This window comes from Tasmannia lanceolata, unplaced genomic scaffold (genome assembly GCF_043159265.1).
Source record: "Tasmannia lanceolata isolate RefF3 unplaced genomic scaffold, GAP_Taslan_0.1 ptg000025l, whole genome shotgun sequence".
NCBI lineage: Eukaryota > Viridiplantae > Streptophyta > Magnoliopsida > Canellales > Winteraceae > Tasmannia > Tasmannia lanceolata.
The window spans coordinates 14,086,561-14,101,823 of record NW_027518702.1 but is presented as its reverse complement, the minus strand read 5'-3'; the positions used below and the strand labels follow the sequence as shown (position 1 = coordinate 14,101,823).

The 15,263-nt window shown below is 39.4% G+C and overlaps 2 pseudogenes; both read right to left on the bottom strand.

Moving 5' to 3' along the window:
• Positions 1-1,018: 1,018 nt before the first annotated feature.
• On the bottom strand, positions 1,019-3,349 carry LOC143858237 (serine/threonine-protein kinase-like protein CCR4 pseudogene; annotated as a pseudogene).
• A 9,280-nt stretch (positions 3,350-12,629) lies between these two features.
• LOC143857677 (4,5-DOPA dioxygenase extradiol-like) lies at positions 12,630-14,315 on the bottom strand (annotated as a pseudogene).
• Positions 14,316-15,263: the final 948 nt, after the last annotated feature.

The following is a 15,263-nucleotide window of genomic DNA, read 5'->3' as shown; positions in this document are numbered from 1 at the left end:
CTTACGATGTCTAAATGAACGGTCCACCACGTTGATTACTTCACCTCAAAAGAGTCTTATTTTAGTTTTTTTATTTATTTAATTGCGATCTGCTTTAATTATTTTCAGCAATTTTTTTTTCGTAAGGACGTCCAAGAGAAGAATTAGTTTAGAGTTTCACTTTTACATGGATTGAGTTGGAGGATTTTTTGGAATTTGATTAAGTTTAGGAGTTTTTGAGTTTTAGGAAGTTTCTTTCAGTTTCCTTATTTGAGTAGGAATAGGAAAAGTTTAAGTCTATAAATAAGGTCATTGTAATACGGTTTTTTTACATCTCTTAATTGAATTGAATTTGGTTGCCTTTTGTTGCCTTCAGAAATTGCACACAAAAGAGCCAGAGAATTCCCACTCTAGGAAAACGGGATTTCGTTCTGGAGAAGAAAACGGGCATCAACCACTTGAGCCATGTCTACACAAATCCCCATAAAAGCAATAAATACACTAAAAATAGACAAATCAACGGTCATGTCACACCCGTTTTATCTCCAAAACAGATTCCCGTTTTCAAAGCGGTTGCAGCGTCCATTTATTTAATCTCTCTCCCGTTCTCTTTATTTCAAGCCCAAGCTTCACAGGGATTTGCTAGGGACCATCGGCAGAAGGTATTTTCGTGGGCTGATTGTTGCATGAGAGAGCAGCCACCTCATTAATAAGACAAAATCTATTCAAAAGTGAGCCTATTCAGCTGCTCTCTCATGCAACACCCAGCTCACGAAATGCTTTCTGTCGATGGTCCCTAGCAAATAACCACCATTTAAAAATAAGACTAAGCATCTACGCAGTTTTATCACACATTTTTTAGCTTGAATTTTTCAATCAATATTGAATGAATGAAAGAAAAAAAAAATCAATAGAAAAATCATTGATAAAATTGGTTAGGAATAGAAAAAACTATTGACAAAAGGGTTAGGTCATATATCTCTGTCTAGAAAAGAAGAAGGCCACACGTGTGGCACGTGCAGTGCACATGTTAGTAACATTAGGTCGAGGACATGGTCGTGGACCGAGAGAGCATCATGGGCTCGATGCACACGGTTAGGGCTCTCTCCAAGCTATTCACCACCTCTGTCATCTCTGGCCGGTCTTGTCCTTCGAGGCTCACACAATCGGCCGCGAGGTAGCCTACAAACGTGACGGCCTCGATCTCGTAAGGTGTCAGGGACGGTAACCTCCGATCCAACACGTGGTGGATCTCGCCGGCCTTGATATGTGGGACTGCCAGATCTACAACGTTCCTTGGACTACCACCGTCCTCGGGCCGATGGATGGCCCGATAGCCCGACAACAACTCGAGCAACAACACTCCAAAACTATACACGTCGCTCTTGGCCGTCAATTGCCCGAGTCGGAAGTACTCTGGGTCCATATAACCAACAGTTCCTGCCCCACTTGTCGAGAGGTGTGACGTGTCATCATCTGGGCCCGTCAGTGACAATCCGAAATCCGAAACCTTGGCCGTCCATGTGTCATCGATCAATATGTTGGATGACTTTATGTCTCGGTGTATGATCGGTGGGACCGCGTACGAGTGGAGGTACTCAATTCCCCTAGCCGCGTCCAATGCCACCTTGAGGCGTAGGACCCAGGATCGGAGGGGGGTCTGATCAAGCTTGTGTAGGTGATCGTGTAGTGTTCCATTGGGCATGAACTCATACACGAGTACGAATTCGTTCTCAGCTTCGCAGAAGCCAAGTAGTTGCACAAGGTTCTTGTGGTTGACACGGGAGAGTAGAGCTAGCTCTGAAAGGAAGGCTGACTCTTTATCATGTCGCTTAATGACCCCACTGCCTAGATTGGGTAAATCCGACCGTTTGATCGCCACTTCCCGACCTAGAGCAGGTAAATCTGCCCGTTTGATCGCCACTTCCCGATCATCATCTAGAGTCGCTTGATAGACAGATCCAAAGCTTCCAAACCCGATCTTGTGGTCTTCGGAGAAATTGTTAGTGACTTGGAGTAGGACATCTAAGGAGAATTCTTCTAGGCAACCATTAGTGCCCATGCTTAGAAACGATCTGAGCCGTTTATTCAACACCGGCATCGACCCCACACGCGCCATTTGTGCCTCCCGTCGGGATTTTAAAATATCCGGCGTTGCTGTCACCTCATCAAACCGGCCGGAATCATGAACCGGGCACTTCTTACCGGCCCTATACCGGAATAGTAACAAACAAAGGATTGTTGCTAACCCAATTGCAAAGCCCGCACATCCTACCACTAAGAAAGCCAAATTCCAAGCATTTCGTCGGCCGGATTCCGTCCATTCTGCCGCTGGTGGCAATGCCGGCGGATGATCTCTTTGACGATATGCGTAGAGTTCGCATATAGTTCCGGCGACGCAAAAGCTACCGGAATCTGGCAAGGAGTTGTAGGGAGTGCAACTTGTACTACAAGCCCCTGGCATTACTCGCTCAAAAACAAGTGAATTATGCTCAAAAATGTCAGTTCCCCAACAAACTAAGGAGTAATTATATCTTAGAATCCCACAAAAAACACTACCCTTTCCTTCGATTGTTATAAACTCGGCGCCAGCTAGATTTTCCGGTAATCCAAAATTCTCCCCCCAACAAAAAGCCGTTCCATCGCCGCGAAGACCGCAACTACGATCCTCTCCCAAGGCCAATGCATCAAATTCCTCCGTTGGATCGGGACCCACCGCTGATCCCCAACATTGCAATCTACCATCCATAGAAATTGCACAAGCGTGACGAGATCCGGCGGCCACGACACTAAAATTCCCGGCCGGCGCTGCACCGACGACACCCGAATCGCCTCCGAAACATGAGATATCACCGAATCTCGACAACCCACATAGAAATTCACCTCCGACAGCGATCTTCGAGAAGTTTGGGCTATCGGGCTTTGTGAATTCTGGCCATTGCCAACATTCTATAGTTGCACCGGTGAGCCCACAAAGGTGGGACGGTCCCGATTGGAGATCGTCGAGAGGTGGACCCACGTAGATCCGCTTACCATTTGTTCGGCGTGCGAGGAGGGTACCGTTGCCGGAGAATCTCCAACAACGGAGGGCGGTACTGCTGCCGGAGGATCTCATGGCGCAGAGGTATCCGGTCCCGCCGGCAATTGCGGTGAAGGAGTTGTCATTGGACAAGGAGATGAGATTTTGGATTTGGTTGTGGAAAGTGGTGCAATTGAGAAATGATGTTTGATTATGAGAGGGAATTAGAGCACAAATTAAGGTGTAGTTTGGGGTGTGGGAGATTGATATTGTGGAGAGAGAAGTGGAGGTGATGAAGAGAAGTGAGATTGAGAGGAAGATCAGAGAGAGAAGAGAGAAGGGAGAAGCCATGAAATTGTGGGGAGGATTTTGGAGGTGGGGAATTTCATTGTAGCAAGAGAGGAAGAGGTGTGGTTTTGAGATTTTAAATAGAGGAGGTTTTATGAAAGAGTATGCAGCAGAGAGTCAGAGACTAAGTCTGAACTGCAACAAGAGAGGGAGTCAAAAGAAGCTCTCTCTAAATTGCAACAAGAGGGGGAATCAAAAGAACTCTCTCTCTCTCTCTCTCTCTCTCAACAAGAGTCAAGAGGTGGACTCTCTCTCTCTCAAAATTGCAGCAAGAGGCGAAGTCAAAAGAATATCCATTTCTCTCATCGTTTACCCAATGAGAAGGTGACACACACTCTCTCTCTCTCTCTTAATTACAACGAGAAGGGGTCAAAAGAAGCTCTTTCCCACATCGTTTACCCAATCTCTCTCTCTCTCACACACACATCATTTACCCAATGAAAAGGCGGAGGATTGAACGTTTTTCATTTGACCTAAAAATGGACGTAAAATTCGTTGTATGCTGTAAAAATGAACAAAAAACAAATTTTACGTAGAAAGAAATTGAGCCTTAATAAAAAAAAAAAACAAATAACTAAAAATGTGCATAAGGAATTAAAGACCCTTTTACATTCAATGGTAGAAGGGAAGTTTTTGAGTTTTGCAAGGGTCATAGCGGCGCATGTAGGTGAAAATCAAGGTTTTAAATTTCGACCGAAATCCGAAATTTTGGATCGTTGATCTTGTTCAACGTCCTGGGACGGCCCACACGGTCTTGGTCCAATCCTGAACATGCATCAAATATGGAAAAATAATTTTTTAATCATTGATTCATCTGTTCTTAACAAAAATCTAAATGAGGGTTGATACATCAAGGGCCTAGGATCATTTCTATTTATTGGTTCTGGCTCTGATCAACGGATATGATCACGTGAATTAAGGTAGACGCGCATAGTTAGCAAAACGTGATTAGGCAAAAAAAAATGGGACGGAAAAAATTTGAGTTTAATACGGCATTGGTTAAAAAATACGTAGTAAAAAAAACAGAAACACAAGGAAATGAGTTTAGAATTTTGTCATTACAAAATATTGTCGGGGTAAAATTGAAAAGTTGGCCAAAAATGCGTTTTAAATGCTTGCCTCAAAAAATCGGAGTTCTATTCATTGTAAAAGTTTTCAACGGCACACCAATAAAACATGTTTTTTTTCCAAAATACGCCATTTAAAACGGAGTTTTGCTAACTATGGGTGGACGTGGCACCTAACAATGTTTGTCTTTTAATTGTAATCTAATAAAAAAAAAAGAAAAGCTAAAAATACATCTATGACCTAAAACACAAAATAAAATAAAATTTGTTTCTAGTACATCACTTAATGTATTTATTCCAGATCATCCGATCGATGGGCTAAATCATACCTTAAATACGCTGTGAAGTAACCAATTAATTCAAAAGCTTTAGGCGTTAGAGTTGGTGTTATTTAATCATTTATACTTCAACACTCCACCCTAATGTGTGGCCTCTCTTTTGAGTTGGCTGCATGCGTGGATTTTTTAATATGGAGTTGTTGGGGTATGAACTCACGCGCGACCTACGGAGAGGCAATATACCCTGTGAAAAAAACCAATTACTCCCAAAACTTAAGCTGTTAGAGTTAGTGTTATTTAATCATTTATACTTCAACCTTCCCCCTCATGTGTGGCCCCTCTTGTTTTTGGGTTGGCCGTAGACGTGGCACATGTAACCTCTCTTTTGAGTTGGCCACACATGTGGATTTTTTTAATGTCAAGGAGTTATTGGGCTCAAACTAGGGCTGCACATGGTTCGGTCCGGTTCGATTTATGGGGATTTCTTGCACCGAACTGATCACATCGGTTTGGAAAAGATCCAAACCATAACCGAACCGATTGGGGGGTATAACCGAACCGAACCAAACCAATTTTGACTGGTTGGGTTTGGTTCGGTTCACGGTTTATCCGTTTTCTGCTTTAAAATTAACGGATCACGTTGCAGACCAGTAGCCCTACCAGTACATCATTAAGAGAGTTGGAAAGAGGCCTCTAAAACTAAGTAGCAGGCTACACTTGTATACAATTTTAGGTTAAAAATAAAGACAAATCAAACAATCGGACCACTAGTTCCAAAAAAAAAAAGGGACCACCAGTAAACATAATTTCCAGCTCACTTTACATGAATCAACAAAATGGACTCGTATGAAGAGAAAAAAGATGAAAAACAAGCCTTGATGAATGTGTGACAAATTATTATTTTTGAATGGTATGTGACAAATTATCAAAAGTGGGAGTAGAAACACTAAAACCATAACTGGAATAGAAACCCTGACCAAAATGAAGAGAAATAACCTGGAAAAAACAATCAAAATGAAGATAAATGTACATGTTTCACTGTTTGAGTGTTTGAGGAGGATTAATAAAGTAAAATGAGTGCTCAATCTTCTTCTTCTTCGACAATAACTCGCAGAGGGTTTTTTGGGAGAGAAAAAAACTCAGCGAAAAGAATACTCAGAGTTCTGGGAGAGAAAAAAATTCAGCCAGAAGTAGAGAACGAGAAGAGAAGTCGGCTAGGGTTTTTTTGCTCGATCAAAAGCCAAAAAGTAACCCATATTGGCGTATTCCCGTAAATCTAAAGGGAAGTGATATATTATCGGTCCCTTTCCTTTACTTGGGACATCCAAAATAAGTATAGGTGGCAATCTAGCCCGTCAATTTATTACACTTTATACATTATAACCCAAATGGCAAAAATGCTATCGGTTCGGTTTTTCGGATTAAAAAAAAAAAATCGCTAACCAAACCGATCCCATCGGTTTTGTAAAATTCATAACCGCGACCGAACCAATGGCAAGAAAAACAGAACCGAACCAAACCGAAAGGCTCGGTTCGGTTCAATTTATCGGTTTAGCCAGTTATTTGTGCAACCCTAGTTCAAACCCAAGATCTGCTATGAGGGCAATCGCTCTGATACCATATGAAATAAACCAACTACTCCAAACGCTTAAGCTGTTAGAGTTTGTGTTATTTAATCATTTATACCTCAACACTAGCCATTCAATCAATAGATTAATATTTAATGAGAAAAGTAGAGAAACTAGAGATCGTTTATACAGCTAAGTATAAATTTAGTATATACACTAGGTTGATCCTTTCTTCTTCTTCTTATACATCTTCTTTTAAGAAGAAAAGTTTCAGAACTTTAGACATCCTTAGGTCAGGTGATTATATTATTGAGTTACTGCCAAGTTTCAACGGAAAATTAAACAAGCATCATCTGCACACGTTAAAGAAAATTGTGACATAAGAGACGGATTTTGGAGCCTATGTAAGATCTAATTAAGCTGACATACAGCCCTCATGCAATATTGCGTGCTTCTTATTAAGCGTGCAAGTGACCTAATCAACGCTCAATTTCTTGAGTGCCTATATCCTGTTTGGATTGCAGGAAAAACATTTCTTGGGAAATTTTGTTTGCTAACACAATTTAGCTTAGCGGGAAATATATTGTTATGACTTATTTAGATGGATAACATTACAATTTAAAGGCCGTATAAGTAAAACTCAATTACTATTTTCATGTGCAATTAGACAACGGAAAATAAAGAAATTCTGGGAAAAAAAAAAAAATTTCTTTTACGGACTTTTTCAGAAAATTTCTGCAATCCTAATGAGCAAGAAAAGACATTTCTTGTGAAAAACATTTTCCTAGGAAATTTTTTTTTCTTCTCAACAATTAAGAGGGAATCCATATAGTTATGGTTTATTTATATCATTATAAATTGAGGGTCCCTCTAAATGAACTTGCTGTGGCTTAATCAAACAATTGAAAAATAAGAAATTTTGGAAAAAGAATTTCTTTTCCAAACCTACAGTGTTATTGACCAAAACCCAAATGAAAATGTCCAAAATACCCTCACAAGTCAATGCCCTAGCTACCACTCATTTGAGCAATCTCTTGACTGTTTCTGTGGTAATATTAGCAGGAACTTTTGGGTTAGCCCATAACAAAATATTTAGAAGGTTCTAAAGAGAAATCTTCTTTAACAACACTGAAGGATCAGCTGAATTAGAAGCTTCTCTACATCAAGTTTGAGAAGCCCAGGCATTAGAAGGGATCTGATATTTACACGTGGTGCCTTTAAGGATCGACGGTCAAAGTGCAAGTAGGGCCCACTTGATCAAAGATCCAAACCTTACCGACCATTGATTCTTACTGTCCATTTAATGAGGACAGATCGGATGGTTAGAATTCCCCGATGGCTGTGGATTCTGATGCATGGGCCATCCATAGCAAGGGAGAGAAGATAGACGGTTTGGATCATTGAAAAGTTCACTTGTACTTTTACCCACTCATATTCTAGGAAAATTATTCACATTCATTGTACAAGAATATGATATTTAAGCTAAAATATAGTTGCAAACCTTTCTCTACTCTGAATCTCTGATTCGTAATTGCGAGAATCAGTAATTGGAATCAGTATCCTATTCTGATTCACCCGTAAATGGAATGGAATAGAGTTAAAAAAAAAAATTTAATTTAAAATTTACAATAAAAATTTCTTTCTGATCAGGACTGGATCAGAAAACCGTCTCTTGGGTCCGTTTTATATGCACCAAAAAATAGGAGAAAGAAAGTAAATGGACACACTTTCATTTACTATTCACATGCGAGAGCTTGTGAGCTGTAAATTTTCCAAATGCAAGTAGTGTTTGACATTCCTCTCAAATCAACAGAAAAAGTAAAGTAAAGAAATTAAAATCTCTATTCCTTTCCATCGATAGCTATACTACAGACATCCAAACGGACCCTAAGCAATCTTCATCTCTCAGCTCCACTATAGCAAATGACTCTGCCTCATTGAGAACATATCCCATTGGAGTTTGCACTTTGACAACCTGGCCCCTAGGGCTGCACATGGTTCGGTTCGGTTCGGTTTTGGGGGATTTCTTGAACCGAACCGATGCCATCGGTTTGGAAAATTTCCAAACCGTAATCGAACCATTCGGGGGTCAAACCAAACCGAACCAAACCGATCTTGACCGGATCGGTTCGGTTCGGTTCACGGTTTATCCGATTTCCTTGAGTTGGATTGCTGCCTAAGTTATTCATTAGGTCTTTGGTGTTATATTTCCGCGCATTTATTTACTTGGAACCACCCATTTTGGTCGGTCTCTTCTCTTTCCAGTTAAATACATTAGATTTGGGTGTGCCAAGTAAAGAAAATTGATATATATATATATATATATATATATATATATATATATATATATATATATATAACAAAAAATAAAAAAATGGCAAAAATACCATCGGTTTGGTTCGGTTTTTCCGGTTGAAATTTTTCCTAGACCGTGACCGAACCGATCCAAACGGTTTATGGAAAAGCGAAACTGTGACTGAACCAATGCCACTAAAGACCGAACCGAACCAAACCAAAAGGCCCGGTTCGGTTCGGTTTATCGGTTTAGACGGTTAAATGTGCAGCCCTACTGGCCCCTTCTGATTAACCTTGTCTCTATGATACCAGACTACTCCCAAACTCCGTAAATCGAGGCCTTCTCTTTAGCTCCCCCCCTAGAGTTGCCAACCAAATCTCTTGTTTGATGCCTTCTAGTCCTCTAACTTCGCATCAACTAGTTCCTCCATCTAGTCTCACCTTTGTGCAATCCGCCCTAACAATGGTTTTCTCTTGACTCCACCAAAGAAAAAAGGTAGAGTGACTCGACTTGACTTGAACCTTGGGGCTGACTTTATATATTCTGTCATTCTTTGTATATTCTTGTTCGCTTGTATATTTGAGGCTGACTTTCTTGGTCATCTCTTTTTAATGAAATTTGCTAAAATTCAACCCAAAAAAAAAAAAAAAAACGACCCGACTTGAACTCTTTTAAGCAATCTATTGATTTTTCTTCAACTTCTCTAAGTTTTAAGAGTGATCTAAGCTTAGAGAAATCTTTTAAAATAACACTCTTGCTCGACTTCGATTCTAACCCACACAATCTATGCTCATTCTGTTTGGTGTTGGTTGCCTAACTCGTTCTCAATGGCCCCAACGAGTCTACTCCAGGGATTCTCATATTCACGCTATCCTTGCATCCTTCACCCACCTACTTGCTTGGACACACCAACAATTCCTAATAGTCTTCCTAGGTAATCTGTTGGTCGCTAGAGTCTTCAAGGCCCTTCACAGCACAACATATTTGCTTAAATCCATCACAGTACTAGCTATCCAAGTCTCAAATCACTCAAATTCAAGTCCTTTTGATCTACTCTTGCACAAGTACGTCAAATTGGCAAGAAGTAAATGAGGTCACCACGCTGTCCCATACATCCACAACTAGCATACTGGACTAAACGAACTACTACCTCAAATTGGCAAGAAGCACATGAGCTCACCACATTGTCCCATACATGCACAGCTAGCTCACATACTGGTACTACCTCTAATTGGCAAGAAGCACATGAGCTCACCATGTTGTCTCATGTGAGCACAACTAGCTCACATAGTGGACTAAACACCACTGGGGCACACATAAAGGCCCTCAGTACGATCGCACGGCAAACGATTGTGCTGACACCCTTGCGCGGGAGGGAGTGGACCGGGAATCAGCCATTGTGATTGTCTATGAGAATTTGGATCCGCATTGTAACTGACCTTGGGCGTGGTCTTTAATGTATATGGGGGACAACTTGTCCCCTTGTACTGTTTGCCTCTTTTGGCCTTAGTAATAAATTGTCACCTTTTCTTAAAAAAAAATAAAGGCCCTCCAAGAGCATCTATCAAGCTCAACCCATATTGTGAAAACCACCACCCAAGTGCCCTGGCCAAAGTACCGCTTTATACCATAGTGATGGATTCCCGGTACCTCAAGAGTATGAATACTTTCACCCTTCACAACTCTGTGCCTCAGTATCCACTCTTTACCACAAGTTCATCACTCTAATACCTTAAACTTGTTTTGCATTCACATGAATTGATTGAGGTGATTGGACAAGGAGTACAGAGATGAATGAGGTTATATTATGAAGATTAGATGCCACTTACAGAACTAGACCACAACATGAATTGATTGAGGTGTAAATCCATCTCAAAGTATCAAAGGATGTCATATTTAACATTTCCTAGGTAGAGGCCATAAGCAGATGCGATTGGACTTGCAGCGGTCACCGTCTTTGCATTCAAAAATATTTCGGTTGCTTTGATAATTAGAGTAATGTATGAGAATCCATGTGAATTTTGAGAGAAAATTTCAACACTACCCAGAAGTAATAAAATCAAGTAGCAAACATAAGAGAGAAAAAACTATCACTGGTGTTAGCTCCCCAATGCCAATGGATTTTAGACAACAGCATGAGCTAAGAGAATTTTTAATGAAAATTCAGCTTGTAATTCATAACATTAGTCATGAGTGTCTTTTTGGATGCTAATACTAGTAAAAACAATAGGTGAAAGTTTTTATTACATCAGGGTAGATTTATAACGTAATTTATGGAGAAAAATCTATGGAGATTTGTAAAGTAATTAACGTAATTTAAAACGGGCGCAGAGGGGGTGCCACGCGGCACCACCACGGCTTAGAGGATTCAGCTTTACTTATATATATATAGGATAGGATAGGATTGGCTTCTAAAGAGGAATTAATGTCAATGTTGCAAATAATCTTGCTTTTATATAATCTTATTAAAAAAAAGCGCATGCACTATGTGCAAACATTAATCATAAAAAATATATTTACGTTTACGACGGCCCCGTTCATTTTGGCTTTTGAGAATTGATTTTGAGTCCAATAGTCAGCTTTGAACTCAAATTCAATTCTCAAAATCCAAAACGTACAGGGACTAAGTTTCAATGGATTTGATTATATACAAGTTAAATGTATGGCCCAAGATTACCTTTCTTTAATTTTTCTTTTTTTATTTTTTTTCTTTAGAGCAAAAAGTTTGGACTGTGAAGTAGAAAGGTTTTCCTTGTACTTGTTATATAGCTAAGTTATCTTATTTTTCAGAGATTTCCTGCCATGTGCAGAATATATGCATTTAAAAAATTATAGATTTACACATTTTTAAACTATTAATATGGTGTAAGCACATATTTTTTCTAGTGATGGTGTTAGCTCCTATAGTCCAGTTAAGGTACTGGTTTACAGACTGTCTATCTCATGGGCCACAAAGTAAATAGATTGTGCCCAAAAAATCATTTCCATAGGATCATCCAAGCCCCGGATCATCCTATGGAAATGATCTTTCGGGCACAACCTATCTATGTTGTAGCCCATCAAATGGATGGTTTGGTTTGGTTCATACAGTACTTTTTTTAAAAATACTGGACTATATGAGCTTACACTATATAAAATCTCGATTAGAAATGCACGCTCCAAATCGATCATACCGGATATTGTATACATCAAAAGAAAGACTTGTAAGTGAAGAAGAAATTAAAAAAAATAAAAAAATTGATCCCCCGAAAAAAGGAGTGTAAAAAAGACATGCACATCTCTCGGTATTCTCAAGATCAATGTTTTTCCACCCAAATTTCCATAAAAACAAATGATGCAAAAAAAATTAGAACACAGAGGTACATGGATTATGATGTAAAAAAAAATACCATCACTGTTTGGTGAAAAAGAGGCAAACCATTTTGAAACAGAAAAAAAAAAAAGGAAAAAAAGAGGAAAAACACGTAATCCCGATTTCCGGGGTTGTATATCTGCTAGAGTCCCAGATCCAACATAGCATTGATGAATCTCTTTCGGTTTTGATGGCTTGTCTAGAAGACCAAACTACATGACTATCTAAATGGTGATGACAAGTCTATTTTGAGGAAAGCCTTCCATGAGAGGCTCCCCAATATGACATTTTTATTGGATTCGATTCAATTGATGCCTTGGGGTAGTACCTTGGAATAATGGGGGAGTGGTGAGGACATTCTAGACTGTGATATTAGGTGAAGATTTTGACAGGGAAGTAGAATAGTTACTCGACATGATGGCAGCGCATGGAAGCGTGGTCCTCACACTAGCGGATGAATTAGTAGATTTTCTTCTTTGGTTTTAGCTGGTCTAGGAGTATGCTCCTTGCCATCCTTAATTGATTCTATGTATTGTAGGCTGGGACTTCTGATCCCCAATGTAATTTCCATAGTATCAATAAAATTGTCAATTTTCGAAAAAAGAAGAAGGAAAAACACGTAATCAGAGTCCATTTCACATTTTTGAGCCATAAGGGATCCCAAGTAAGGGCTATGAAATGGAAGATCTGGATCAATCAAAGGTAGGACCCCATGTCGAGTCCTACTCGAGCATTTCTCGGTAGGGAATGCGGACAATAATGCGAGAAATGCTAGAATGTGTCCCCGAACATGATAAAGAATGCATGCATAAGTTGAGTCAGAGGATGATAGATGTCTTTAGCATTAGGGGTTAATGTGATTCTTGAGATACTTTGTGTTTTCACTTTTCCTTAGATATTGCTTCAAAGGATAGGCCTTTTCTTTGTTCTCTTGGTTTGTATCCTTATTCTTGTGATAGGGTTAGTGTTTTGTATGCTGATTGTAGTATCTTTCATATTCTAATAAACCGGTAGGGGTACCTGCCAAACCCCAGCTTACTTATCCAAAAAAATAAAAAGACTGCAAGCACAGGTTGGTGAGTATTGTGTGTACCTTCCATTGAGGAGTGATTCCTTGAGCCATGTATCAAACTCACGAGCCCATGGAGGAGTGGGGCTGCTCCTCCACTAATGGCCTCCAAGTTATTTGTGGCACCGCCTGATCCAATTATAAGAACCCCTTCCCCCTTAAGTGGAGCCAATGCCTTACCTATGTTGTAGTGGTATGATCCATCCTTGTTTCGCTGCATAGAAAGCTGACACACAGGAATGTCGGTATCCGGATACATGAGCATGAGTAGGATCCATGCACCATGATCAAGCTCGCGAGCCTTGTCTTCATATACAAGCTTGAAACCAGCTCCTTTCAACAACTCCTTCACCCTCTTCGCCAATTCTGGTGCACCCAGAGGATGATACTCGTGCCGCTGAAAAATGATAACAGGTTAAGTCAGCTTAGGCATTCAAAAGGAAAAAAAAAACGAAGAGGTTAAGTCAGTTTAGATATAGACTGCCTCTATTTGTATCAAGCCTATAGTTTAAGGGCCCCTTTGGCTACCTAGCTCTACTAATTATTTGCACATAATCATATTTAATTTGTTTTGAAGCTAGAAATATAACTATTTGCAAAGAATGATTATAATGGTTTTATAAATTATTTAGTTATTGGCTTCTAAAGAGGAATTAATTTCAATGTTTAAAATAATCTTGCTTTTATATAATCTTATTTAAAAAAAACGCATGCACTATGTGCAAACATTATTCATAAAAAAATATATTTACGTTTATGACGGCCCTGTATTTTGGCTTTTGATAATTGATTTTGAGTCCAATAATCAGCTTTGAACTCAAATTCAATTCTCAAAATCCAAAACGTACAGGGACTAAATTTCAATGGATTTGATTATATACAAGTTAAATGCATGGCCCAAGATTACCTTTCTTTAATTTATTTATTTTTTTCTTTCTTTTAGACCAAAAGGTTTGGACTGTGAAGTAGAAAGGTTTTCCTTGTACGTACTTGTTATATAGCTCGGTATTCTCAAGATCAATGTTTTTCCACCCAAATTTCCATAAAAACTAAGAAAACTCAAAAGAGAAAAAGAAAAAGAAAATTAAAGTAATTTCGTGACAAGAAAAGATGTAGAACAGACCTTTTTTCATGCATGGACAAGGTTGACTAGGTTGACGATGGCCGCGTCGATGTTTACTGTGGGCTCAGACGTCTCCCAATCCCCTGAAATTATGAGAATTGATTTGGGTCTCGCCGGAAAAGTCTGGTTTTGCCATGATTTAAAGAAATTTCTCGCTGGCAATGATTTGTGAAAGAACATACATGGTAGGCCATGGGATATGAAAAACGAATCCATGAGAGGGAATTTCAAATCTGTCAGAAATACAGACGAACAGGAGAACCGATTATTTATATGGAAAAGAGAATATGAATATGGGGATGAATGCCTAAAAATACCCTTAAAAACACCCTTACATTATATGGTGGGTGGCCATACAACCTATTTATGTTATAGCCCTGTAAATGGACAGTTTGGATCATGTGAAACAACCAATTACTTCAAAAGCTTAAGCTATCGGTGACGGTGTTATTAAATCTTTGGAAAATGATATTGAGACCGTGAATACCACCGAGCAAGGGGACCTGCAATGAGAATGTGCCATGTGAGCGCAAAAAGATCTCTAAGGGCTAGCACAGATCGGTCGAAATAACCATAATTCTACTTAGCAATGAAACTCGGGAAAAGCCCACATATAACGAAGATTTTTTGGACTACTTGCACCTGGACAGAAAGACCCTATGAAGCTTCATGGTTCCCTGGGATTGCCTTTGGGCCTTTCCTGCGCCTGTAACTATTCAATATCCTTATGAAAAATCGATCACATCATAGAGTGTTTCTGTGGTCGTATCTACTTTGAATTTGATAAATGCATTGCTTGTGAAGTCAAACAAATCTAAGGACTGATTGAGTATTACCTCGGCATTTTTTAATAGTGAATAGAGTAAAGATGCATCAGGGGGTCCCTAATTAGACCAATGGAATTACGTCTGCTACAATAACAAATTCAAAGTGCGGGATATTGTGGCAAGAATTCATTTGTTCGGTCCCCTTTTCGGTGGTACTCTCGGTTTCTCTAGCATTACTATAAATCTTTTATACTTTGACACTGGGCTAATGGGAGTGTTAATAATCTTTTATACTTTTAAAGCTCATCTTATGGAGTGGGTGGTACCATACTTTTAGAAAAACACGGGTTTGCACAATTTCTCCAAACTGCATCTCTTTTTATCTTTTTTTCCCCAT